We start from the raw sequence: 12,634 nt of genomic DNA, 5'->3' as shown, positions 1-12,634 counted from the left end.
TGTAACAGTGTTGCCAAACACAGGCTCTTCTCTCCGGAGGGCCGAGCAACCAGCTTGAGGCTCGACGTCTCTGCCCCCTAAAAACCAACCCCCACAAGCCCTGCACGTCAAACTGGATTAGCAGAGGCCATGGGAGCCCATGGGTTCCAGAAGCTTCCAAGTCGCACTGCAAGCACACGGAATGGCCCCTGGTACAGGCCATCATAACTCTGAAGACGCCTCGAGAGTGCTCAAGCTCCATGAATCACTTTCCTAGGATGGAGCCTTAAAACAGAAGGGCGGGGGCCAGCCTGGCGGCGCAGCGGTTAAGTTCACACGTTCCGCTTCTCGGTGGCCCGGGGTTCGCTGGTTCGGATCCAGGGTGCAGACATGGCACCGCTTGGCACGCCATGCTGTGGTAGGTGTCCCACATATAAAGTAGAGGAAGATGGGCACGGATGTGAGCTCAGGGCCAGGCTTCCTCAGCAAAAAGAGGAGGACTGGCAGTAGTTAGCTGAGGGCTAATCTTCCTCAAAAAAAAAAAAAAACAAAAAAAAAAAACAGAAGCGCGGACTCCCGCCGGCACGGGGTGAACAACACCGGGCAGTGCCGCCCTCGGGAAGCCTCCTCTTCCGCAGGGCAAGCTGCACGCCCGCTCCTGTCCTTCAAAAGTCGCGGCCTCAGCCTGGAGTTCAGCGCTAGGGAGCCCTAAGGAAACGAGGAGCCGAGTGGGAAGGTGACTGTCTCCAGACAGTCATGTGTGCTGCGGGTGACACCGAAAGACGGGCGCCACGAGGCTCAAAGCCACCTCGCTGGGTGCTTTTGGCCATCAGAAATCAAGCGTGACGAGGACTGACGAACATGAAGAATGCATCCACCACAGTGCGGCTGAAAAGGTGCCTACACCTGCTGTTACGCGACACGCACACACACCCTGGAAAAACCTGAACCAATACGCCGCGGGAGTGTCTCTGGGTCATGAAACAGTAGGAACTTTTGGGGTACCTTTCTATTTTTCATTCAACTGTTTTGGCACAGACTAATTATCACTTATATAATTATAAATGTATTAAAAGCAAAAAGTCATCTTTGAAGTTAAAACTGCTTTAAGGAGTCATTGATAGCAGATAACGATGGAAATATTTCACGGACAACACTGCTTAAGTTAACCGTTTCTGAGCCTGGCCCGGCTTAGCAGCACTGCCCCCAGGCCCGTGAGGGACACCCCGCATGCGCTGCTCTCTGCCAGCGAGTCTGGCAACGTCTGATACCACCTGCCGCTCCTCTAGCAGCTCATCTTCTGATAAAGCTGCTCTTTCTACTGGGCAAGCATTCCACACCAAGCAACGTGACAACGCTCAGAAGCAACCGCCCTCTTGGGGAAGCCCTCAAGGCCTGTCTGCGGAGGGTGTGAAGGAGGGAGCCAGAAAGAGGATGGCAAAGGCTGCGAGGAACGCAGGACGCTGGGCGTGTTGGCCCCACCACTAGAGAGGTGGCTTATCCATTGCACTAGTTTTAGGGATGTTTCTTAGATTAAATGAAACTAAAAAGTTAGACTAGAACTTGCTGGCTTCACGTGTGTTTTCAATTAAATGGTCAACACAGGACCCCCCGATTCCAGATATGTGGCGGAACCTGCCTGCAAGTTCAACCATTCAAATCAATCTTCCAACAATAAGACAGCTTTTATCTAAAAAACGCCAACGACTTGGGAATGATTTTGCAACATTTAAATTTTTTCAATTGCTTTTAATTTTTAATTCCTTCTAATTGCATAGACACTCCAAGTCCTCCCCATACACCTCGCAGAACTGCTGGAACATTCTAACAGGAGGACACTTGCACCCAGTCTGCCCAGCCCCCTTTGGAAAATGCACCCCGGAATCATTGCTCTTCTCTCCTGCATAACTCCCTCACTCCCGGGACACTGATTTTTCTGAATCGTAACAAAGAACAGGTCTGCTGACTGAACAAGAAAACAACGCCCTCCTGCTACGAATGCCTCGCTTCATCATGAACGTCCTGAAACACTGATGCCACCAGCAGCTGCCACTTCACATGCACGTGCAGGCCGGGACCTTCAGAACAACAGCAGTGGAACGCAACCAGGTTTTCTCTAGAATCTAATGCTTGAGCACAATCCAAAGTGGGATCACTCTACATGTGTCACGGAGTTTGGACCCTGGGACCAAGAAAAGTAAACTTTCATTCCATGACACTCCTCCTACTTTCCCCAGGACCCTTCCCTTCCCCGTGAGAATGTGGCTGAAATAAGGCACATGTTCAGCAAGAATGCTCTGACTCAAGTTTTTAACTTTCCTATCACTTTCCCTACTTCCTGCCCACACCTTTGTAAACAGCCCCTTTATTAACGAAATCCTCCTCACTTTACACAGTTCGAATACCTTTTGTTTTCTCTCAGGACCCTGAAAAAGAATGAAAACACAAATTATGGCAGTCTCAAGATAGGCCAGGCTTCAGAAAATTTAACTTCCGCTCATCCTTTGTAAGAGGACTACTTGAGGACGTAGCTGAGCAAAAGAAGGAAAAATCCAATGAAAAGGAAGACACGGGATTTAAGAAAAAGAAGAAATGGCCCAGTTATGCAATGAGAGAAACGCCTGGATAACAGCTTTATAGATTGCCCTGGAAGGAAACCGGTCCAAATTAGAACAGAAGTCTCTCAGGAAGAATGCAGAATTTGTTCAACAAAGAAGAAGATTAAGGAGCTGGAAGATTTTGGTATTGAAGAAAGAATACGCTTCTTTTCTCAAAAATAAAAAGCAAAGCAATTAAGATTTTCAAGGAATAAAAAATGGTATGCAAGGAAATTGTGATCCAAATGTAAATCCAGTTAACATGGGGCATGATTTCCCACAATCGGTTTAATGAAGAGCTTAAATCTTCCTCCTCCAGCAGCAAAGAGTTAACGCCTCAGCATTCTAGTTCCTTCTCTGTAGTGTCTGCAGCAACTAATTTTTAACAATTTTATTGTGAATGCTGTTTCTGGACTTTCAATATTTAGAATCAACCCATGAAAGAAGCATGGAGAACTTACTTATAATTAAAGAGCAGACTATAAACATCATAAGCCTCAATTATTTTACATAATGGGGGTCAGGAGATTTTTGTCTAAGTTGATGCAAGAAAAAGTGGAAGTTTAACTACATCAAGGTTTTAAGGGAACAGTAAAATAACTAAAAACAATAAAATAACCAAACTCGGCGGCAGAGTTGGAGAGAAGGCAGCAGGCGCTTCAGCTGCCTGAATCCCTCATTGCACACAAGTACTGTTTGCGAGGGTGAGGGGTTGTCTGTCGTGTTCACCGACCACCAGAAATCCAGAGCACTGCCGGGCACATGGGAAACGCTCAGTAAATATCAGTCGGGGAGCTGAATAAAACTAATAAATCAAGAAACAGGGGCATGTGCAAACTATCTAGAATGAGACCAGGACTCACACTCAGCGGGCTCCTTTGCCGGGCAGCGGTGTGAGCAGGAGGCAGCTGGGAAACTGACTTCCCTTTGAACCACTGCACATTACGACTTTTATCGTGACAGAAGTGTAAAAACATGTTAGCGCAGGGGTTAATATTGATTATGAAATGATATCATCTTTAACGATGAACAGCCGGTCCTTTTGTAACTCAGTCGAGTAAAAATGACCTGCAGAAGGTTTCCACTCAGTCAACATGCCCGTGTTCGCTGCCAGCCGCAGGCGCCCTGGCAAGCTCTCCAGCAGAGGAGGAGCCTGCCTGCAGCAAGTGCCTCGGGCCCGGGCTCAGGAACGGGCTCCTGTCCCACGCCTGCGGCCTCCGCACATGACGTGATCATTTTGAGTTCCAGTTTCTTGTTCAAAGATGAGAATAAGATAAACTTTTCTCCCAGTACTACGGGCTGGCTCTGAGCATTAAATAAGAGCATGCATGAAAACTCCTGAAAAATCTTCAAGGGATAGAGTGCCTCCCTGCCTTACAAACAGACCGAGGTCTAAAAGATCCTTTAATGGCCAAATTTAAAAGGATGGTCAGGCTCCCAGGCCGGCAAACAAACGTGCTATTTTCTCTGTGAATAACAGATATTTGAATCATTTTGAGCAATCATAAAACTGCGTAATTCAGCTGCTAATCTCAAGAAGTGACTTGCTATGAGAGGGTTGCGTAGTCACATTAGTTTGGGAAATTCCGCGCGCCCCACTCCATTGAGACAATGGATGCGTACTCTGGGAAGTTCTGCAGGCAAGAACGGTCCGACCAGCTACTCTCTCACGCTGCACACTCGGGGAAGCCTGGCTCTCTCACTTGTCAGTCTCACCCCTCAGACGCTTTCCCCAGGCGCTCTGCATTAGCGAGCTCTTAACATCCACACAATGTGCTGTCCTGAAGGGCACGGTTGGAATCCGGTTCTTGAACCCGGTTAGAAATCACTAACATTGAAAACAGCTACTGCTGTAATTTCAAATCCAGGTTTTGGTGCTAGTTTGTCTTTCTGAAAACAGTCCAGTGGGCTGACCACACTTTAAGTAAGAAAACGGGGAAACTTACCAACAAACCAGGTCTGGGAGCCCTTGACAGGCGGCACTGACCACCCCTGACACACAGGCGGGGTGTGTGGGCACGTCTGTGTGTGAGCGCGTGTGCACGTGTGTGTATGCAGGACAGTGGCTTAAGAGCGATTCCCGCTGGGGCCTCCCGACACATCTCCACACACTGTAGACGAGCTGCGAAAACGTCTCTCTCCCATGAGGCCATCGCTCAGGGGCGGGAGTTCTTTTCTTTGAGGATGAGGAGAATGCGTAAGCCAAGGTACTGAACAGCTTCAGCAACAAGGTCGATGAACTCAGTAAATATTTAAGATTCGAGAGGAGGGCAACACAGCTCTTCCTACTTTCTCCCCAAAGAGAAGGCGGCTGGCCGCCACCTCAACTCCCCGACAGCCTCCCTGCTCCAGCAGCGACGGCACACGCCTCTCCCTGGCGGCGGGCGGGCGCAGCCAGAGGGCATTTTATCGGGCTCTCGGGTGGTGCCCAACAGTATGTGGGTTGGCAGGTTACTTTAACCTCGTTATTGAGCAGTTTAAAGAAGCATGCTCAGATTTTATGGTCCAGGGCGCACGTCATGAATCTTAATGAATGCAGTGTCTGAAAGCATTTACTGGTGACACTGCTGAATGAAAACAACGGCGACCTGCGAGAGGTGGCAGATGCACAGCTGGGAGCTGGAACCAACGTTTCTTCCATGTCCTAGGCGGGTCCTGGGCTCTAACATCCAAGGCTGGGCCAGGGCTTACTGAGCAAAGCACAGGTGCAGCCCAGCCACTGAGCCCTGACGTGGCAGCTCTGCAGACCTGCAGGGGACGTGGCTGTGCTCCCACGCCCTCGCTCGTCCGGTCAGAGGCTCTCTGTGGCACCTTCTGTGACCGTGTAGCTCTGCCAGACTTCCCTTCAGAAAGAGACCCGCCCTCACGGGGTGGGGACATCTACCTCCCAGACCACACACTGACCATGTCCAGTCCCCTTGCTAGCGATGGGTTCACACCTGGGCACCAGAGGCAGCCTCTACAGAAAGCATCCTCTCCCATGAGAACAGCAGATGAGGAGAGGGCCCCTCTCCTGGATGCTGTGACGTCAGGGGTGGGCAGCTGTAGCTGTTGTGGCCACCCGTGCGTGGCAGGAAGATGCCATGGGGCAGGGCATAGGAAAGAACGAGGGTCCCTGCCAGCACCTTGGAGCCAAGATTTATATTTTCTGCAGCTCAAAACAGCCCAGCAGAGGCCATGAGGCTTCTCTTTGGAGCGCTTCCAAACTCGCAAAGGCGAGCAGCCTCAGAGGAACAGAGGGTTCCCCTCCAGCACCTTCCAATGCAGAAGAGGGCCGGGGCTTTGTCACGTGGGGGCCGGGCTCCCAGTCAGTGGTCACGGGGGGCAGGAGGGGCGTGCTGTGCAGGAGAGCCTTCCTCCTCGCCAGCTCTGAGCCAGAGCCAGCCCAGAGCGGGACACGCGGTCACCCGGGAGACTGTAGCTGAAAAGGCTGCCCCGAGTCCTGTACTCGCTGGGGCAAAGATGGTTCCAAAGACCCAGAGAACAAAACCTCAACATTTTCTCCCAGCTCTGAGGTCAGGGATGAGAACCACCTAGGTGTGGCTGACTGACTCCTCCAGCCAGGTCACAAGCTTCAAGAATGTTCTCTGAACAGAGTCTCTCCCTGTTTGTGGATCAAGCGATTATTTAGTGGCTGGGATGGGTGTTAGCAGCGGAAATGTCGGAGGACAGACGGGCTAGAGAACCCGCGTGCACCTCCCCTGGCGAGGGGGGAAGTCTGCTGGGCGGGCACGCGACAGTGTCCATTTCCCGGTCAAGCCCAACTCTGACCAGTGCCGCCCTGCCCCACTCGGGACCAGCTGGAGGCGGCCTTCGGAACCCACCGAGCCGCTTCTCCTGGTGCTGCCTTGGCGGCCATGGGTAATGGGTGACGAGGGGGGTGAGCCCTCGATGTCACACACCTCCTTCCACCAGGGGCTCGAGGGTGGCCCCACGCGGCAGCCACCTGTAGGCTGTGGGGCTGCCCACCTGTGCGGGGCCCTTCACTCCCCAAAGCGCCTCCAGGTTTATGATCAGGTAAGTGGCCGCTCCTCCTGCGGGGGCTCCTGGGGTCTGAGGAACCCCCTTACCAACCCCAGCCCCTACCCCATGCTCGCGGAGGCTGCAATTCCTTATGCAAAGGACAGAAGTCTCTCGTCCCCTCAGCTGGGCTAATTCCTCCCCTAAACCCAGGCTTGGGTTCCTTGTAATTCTCTTTGTAAATCTTACCAATCATTTTCACATAAGGCCAAAAATGCAAATACCTCTGGGGCGTAAATTCACTCTAAGAAGTAAATGACTACCCAATCGGAGGAGGACGGGCCAGCCCTGCCTCTGCCGGCCTTGCTGCCCCGACGCCACGGTCTCTTCAGAAGGGGAAGCAGCCTTAATCGGGTCGACAGGAAAGGAAGCTTCCAGACCAGAGAGAATTGCCAACCGTCCAGGCGCGTCTGAGGAACAAAAATAATCCAGAGCCAGAGCCTGTGGGACAGCCGACGTCTCTTCACAGGAAGCGACCCCATTATCCAGCTCTAGAAAATAAAGTCAGTGCAGACCCAGGGTTCTGGGTCTTCCACAGGTACCCCAAGAGCACGGCCATCACGCGGGCACCGCCCCGCCTGGACCGCTCTGTCCTGCAGTGCCAGCACTGTCGGCTCCGTGTGCACAGGTCACCGCACAGAGACAGGGCAGAGATTGGCATCCATTCTACAGACGGGAACTGGGGCTCAGTGCACACACGCCCATTTACCGTCGCAGCCTCCCATGGGGTTGGGCTGGAGCCGAGCCCCGGAAGCCCAGGCTGGTGTGGCCATGACACCTCACCGGTTCCCACGTTCGCAGCAAGAACGCGTGTGCGCTCCAGTCACAACCGCCGGGAAGGGTCGTGGCTGATTCACCATAACCCAGCTCGTCATTTATGGGTGCAGCAGGGTGTTCTGCTTAATTTGTGAACCACCCTGTAAATCAGCAACCCCACCCCCACCCCGGGAGACGTGAGTTAAGAGGGAGAGAGCGATGGGGAAGCAGCGGGGCGGCCTCGCTTGAGCATCCGCTTTACTCTTTCTCTGAACATACGAGCCCCACCCATATGCTACTTGACGGGCTAAAACTCTGAACTTCTGCAGGACATTTCAGACAAAAAAGTTTTCACCGAAGGGTAGGATAACCCCAAAGGACCTGGCGAGGCGGGGTCAGCCCAGCTGCGCTCTGGAAGTAACCAGAAGATGGGAATGTGCTTCCGTCTCCACCACGGGGTCCCCATCCTGGGGGCAGGATGTCTGTGACATGCGGAAAACAGGAGGGGGAGAGCAGAGGGAAGCAAGCCCCGACCCGGGAACCCCTCCCCAGGCTGGCCAGCCCAGCCCGCCACGCTCACCAGTAGAAGTAATAGGCGAGAGCCACAGCCACCAGGGCGGCGCACACCCCTGAGAAGAGGCAGGCCGAGCAGCTGGCCAGCATCTTCGGACCCCCTGTCCCGGAGCTTCGGAAGGTCAGTGGAAAGGAGACTGGAGGCGGAAGTGGGGTCAGCCTTCGCCAGAGGATGAAGAAGAGGGATTACCCAGGCCCGCCACCTACGTCTCACGGGCCATGGCTGCTAAGACCACCTGCTCCGCAAGAGAGGGGCACGCGCACTCTGGACGTGCCTTCCGACCTGCAAGTGAGGCCCAGAGAGCGACTCACAGGAAGACAGGAATCCCTGAGGGCAGCACACGAAACGTGGCCTCTCCTCGGCCGCTGTGGGCTCTGCCGGCGCCGCTAATCCAATAAGCGGCTTTGCTGGCGCGGCTGTAAACAGGAGGCGTCATGGCCGGCCGGGATGCAGGTCTGCAGGCAGCCCCTGCACCTGACCCCAGGCCTGTAGACCCAGAGCGCACATCCGTCCCCCAACCTTTCAGAAGCCACGGAGACCCCGACAGCACGACAACTCTGACACCAGCATGGCCTGGGGCGGGGTCACAGGGTGAGCTAGGGAGGCTCAGCCCAAGCTTGTCCACTGGGCCAGAAAGACCCTGGAAAGGCCTCCGAGGGATGGACAGACATCCTCTATGTGGGGCCAGGTCCCTGCTCAAGGGTTCCCCAGGCTCCCCACCCGGACGGACAAGGGCTCCAGAGGCCACACATGTGACACCATGTTCCCGACGCCAGGCCCCTTGTTCCCGAGTGAAGAACTGTGGGGAAGAGGCACACCTCTCATTCTCCAGAAAACGGCCTTGAATAACTGGATGAGTGGATGAGCAGACACGCACAGGTCGGCTGCTCCCCATGGCTCCCCGTCAGATCTGCAATGACAGAGCTGAAACGAGAGAAAGCGATGAAGGGACAAACGTGCCCAGAACCTGCTCCCAGTGCAGAAGGCCCTCAACAGACACAAGAGGGACAGGAAGAGAGGTCTTCCTGTGAGAGCATCTGCTGGATCCTCTGGCTAAGGGATCCTCCTTCAGGGCATCACGCCGTACTGGGACAAAATGGCAGTCATTGCTGTGTGCATCTCCCGTGGCAGGTGACACAAAAGACCTACTTGCAAACAGATGACAGCCCAGGCCGCCTGCGCCCGCCTGGCCACAGCCCCTCCCACCCCACCTGCGCCCTGCACAGTGGGAGGACCCCACGGCTGGAAACACTGGACCCCGCCCCCTGTGCTCCCCAGGGGGTCTGCAGTGTGCCAACGTGCCCGTGGGACCCAGAGGCGGCTGGGCCTGGGCCCTCTGGATGGTTACTGTAAGGCTCCTTCCACAGGCATCTGTCTGTTGCCCATACCCTGGCCCAGAGGCTGAGAGGAGACAGGCGGGCGTTACTCCTCCACTTGGTCCCCTGACAGGGCTTCAGAGGATTGCCCTGAGCAGCACACTGCTGGCTAAGGCTTTCCTACTCCCTAATCCCCAAAGAAGCACGAGAAGCTGCTGACCCAGGAGGACCCCTCCTAAGCAGCCGTGCGTGCTCTCCTAGAGGTGACAGCGCTCCTGGTGACAGGGAGGCCTGAGAGGCAAGGCCGTGTGCCCTGCTGTATCCGGACCTCGGCCTTTCTAACAAACAATAAGGAGAAACTCTCTTTTCTCGGAGAGCTGTGCAGTGCTCCACGTCTACACGACCGCGGCCCAAAGTCGGGCAGAGGCAGCATTAAGACCTCTGGGGGCCTCGGTGTGCCCGAGCCGTGGGGACGCCAGCCTATGAGGTTGTGCAGCCCCACCTTGCATCGCTCTCAGGTCTTCAGAAGGGCGGCCGGGGCCCTTGACTGGACGGTGGGAGGCAGCACCTGGAGTCGGCCTTTGCCCGAGGCCAGTTCTCATTTAAAAAGGCATTTGTGAGGACTTCCTGAGGCCGGGGCTGGCTCTGCCCTCCGCCAGAAAGGCTTTGTCTTCGGGAGCCCCCAGGACTTCACTGTGCCAACCTGCTCCTCCACAGTACAGCCAGAACAACATGTCCAAAGTGGAAATCGGGTCATGGCCCACCCCCGGCTGTCACTGTGCCCCCCAACAGCCGCCTTCCGAATTCCAGCCCTTTCAGACTCACCCCACATCCTGTCCTTGTCCCCAGCGTCCTGCTGTATTTGCAGGCTGGGAGGCAGGCTGGCCCCTCGGCAGGAGGCTGGGTGGCCTGTGGGATTCCTGCATACCCCACACTGCTGCAGGCCCCTCTGAGCCCTTGTCCTGGAGACTGGACCCCTGGGGCTGCCTCCAGGCCTGTCAACAGCACCGTGGCTCCCCTAGCTGTGCTGGGTTCCCTTCTCCCGTTCTCTGCTGGCCTCTAGGCCCCTGGGAGCAGTGACAGGGCCTGCCCTCTGCTCCCGGGGCTCAGCATCGTCCCTGCGCACGGAGCTCCCGATGGGTTGGGGACAGAGAACAGAGGAACAGTCGGCTGCACCTGCATCGTTTCCAGGCTGTGTCATTCCTGGTTCTCGATGCTGAGCGCGGGCGGGCTCGAGGGCGCAGGTCTGCTGATACGGCCCAGGCTCTTGCCCTTGCTTTGGACTGTGGAACTTTGGGGTCTTCAGCACATCACAGACAGAGTCCCAGAGGAGAGGGTCCCAGCGAGCCTTGGCCATCCGACTAGCGTCCAGTGCCAGCACCACCCCCAGTTCCTGGCTGGGCCTCAGTTTCCTCGACCGCAAAATGCGAGTAATAACTGTACCCATGGCAATGGGTGGTGGCAGCGTTTACACAGGGACAGCAACTAGAGAAAGGCCTGGCATGGCAAATGCTGAAAACAGTTATCTCTGATGATGACGTCACCATCGTTCCCAAACCTCTGGCCGTGGAGGAGACAGCCAACAGAGATGACAAGGTGTCCCCACGATGTCTCTCCAGGCTAGGGGCAGGACCGAAACAAAACCTCGGCCCTGTCTGTGGTTACATTAACTGCATGGAATATGGAGATGGTTGTTGCTTCTTATTATGCTCTTTAATTATTCGTGCAAAACGCAGCAAGCCTAGAATGTTTAGAGTCTCGGTTTCACTTATTTTGAAATGTTGACATTGGGATTTTGTCAAAATTCTCCTCCCGTAGTGTTTCTGCTGAGTGGAGACACCCCCGAGTTGGGGTCCTGCCTGCCACTGTGTGGCCAGCCCGGGCTCAGGCCCCATCGACCAGGGGTCCTCACCCTCCTTGGCCTGAGAGCCACACCCACTGCCAACTTCACCCCGGTCTCTGTGTCACTCTTGGGGTGTCATTCTCCACGTCTCTTTTTTAAGGTTAAGGAGAACAAAACTAATTTGAATGCATTGCACAAGAAAATGTCACAGGAATATAATATCTCTGCATTACTTCCCTGGACCTGAAAATGAATGATTTATACCAAAATATCAAAAGAGAAGACCTGGGAATCAGTTGATAGGATTTCCTGGTGGTTTCCTCAGAGCAGCAACATAAAAGGGATGTTTTAAAAACTTGACAAAACCTTCTTTAGACTAGATAAATGTCCTCATGAAACTTCTGCTCTCCCTTTGTTACACGTGTAACTGAGAGAAACTCAGGTGAAGGCAATCGCTCCCACTTAGCCAGCAGCACGGCCGGACCGCCAGCGGGGAAGCAGGCAACGGCAAGTGAGCAGCTATTATTAGGTAGTTTCAAAGAGAACTTCTCATTCTTAGCCCCGCTGACACCCACCCCATCCAGTGGGGTACCCCAAGTTGTCTGCCCAGAGACGGTGAGGTGCACGGCGAAGGGAGTCCCTAGGCAGAGTCAGCCGCCCCTTCACCCAGCACCTGCTGAGCCCACGAGTTCCCGCCCTCGGAAACAGGGAGCAACCGCCACTTAAACATGCAGTCGAACCTCAGAGAGCGAACCTCCGGGAGGGAGCTAAAGCACGACCTCTGGGAGGGGTGCCTGAGGCTGGGGGAAGAGAGAAAGCCTGGCCTTGTGGGCCACCCACGTGGGCGTGCAGCAGCTGCCGGTGCTCGCGGGGTCCACGGTGGCACCTGCAAGAGCCACACAGCGAGCCGTGCCTCTAGCCAGCTTCCAGAACAGACATACGATTCCCCTCCAGCGGAGGACAGGTGGGGACAGCGGCGACCAGCTCTGTCCATGCCTGCTGGCAGGCCTGAGCGCCCGGGCCCTGGCCCCTCCCGTTCCCTCTGTCACTCTTCCTGCCATCTGAGCCACCCCCTCCCCTGCCCTGTTCCCTCTGCTCACCTGCAGTCCAGATGTGTGCGGGTCAGAGCTCTGACCCTTCCCCTGCCTCACCCTGGGCCCTCACAGAAACTAGGATCCGGCTTCTGCCAGCTTCACCCCTCCTGTCCCGGCCGTCCAGGGGGACCCCATCTGGAAACACCCCAGAATCGGGTGCTGACAACCTGTAAGTCAGCTGGGAGGGCTGGTTCACACTGTGGTGTGAGAGAGCACAGAGGCAACGGGGAGACTAAGAAAACCACAAAGGCAGGCCAAGATGCACTGGTGAGAGGTCAGGGAGACCACGCCCAGACACAGACGAGAGGCCACAGAGGCCACGCCAAGGTCACACTAAGCGACAGGTATACACAGGAGTTACTCATTCAAAGACCACACAGCTCTGCTCTGTCGGCACTCCCGCCAACTCCAATGACGCTGCCCAAGATCCCAAAGAGCCAGAACCAGGATCTGAA

The 12,634-nt window shown here is 55.1% G+C and overlaps 1 protein-coding gene across 6 annotated transcripts in view; it reads right to left on the bottom strand.

Annotated features, from left to right (window-relative positions):
* The window catches only part of AGPAT3 (1-acylglycerol-3-phosphate O-acyltransferase 3), a 97,731-nt gene that overhangs the window by 35,345 nt on the left and 49,752 nt on the right, over positions 1–12,634 (bottom strand). Inside the window, exon 1 of one of the 6 annotated variants that reach the window (XM_070488971.1) lies at positions 12,186–12,319. The exons of the other annotated variants lie outside the window; for them this stretch is intronic. The gene's annotated coding sequence lies outside the window, so the exon portion shown is untranslated. Of the gene's footprint in view, positions 1–12,185; positions 12,320–12,634 lie in introns of those variants that run through there. 6 annotated transcript variants of the gene reach the window in all.

Source organism: Equus asinus, chromosome 18 (assembly GCF_041296235.1).
Source record: "Equus asinus isolate D_3611 breed Donkey chromosome 18, EquAss-T2T_v2, whole genome shotgun sequence".
Classification (NCBI taxonomy): domain Eukaryota; kingdom Metazoa; phylum Chordata; class Mammalia; order Perissodactyla; family Equidae; genus Equus; species Equus asinus.
The sequence above is the reverse complement of the archived record's forward strand: the minus strand, read 5'-3'. Positions and strand labels throughout refer to the sequence as shown.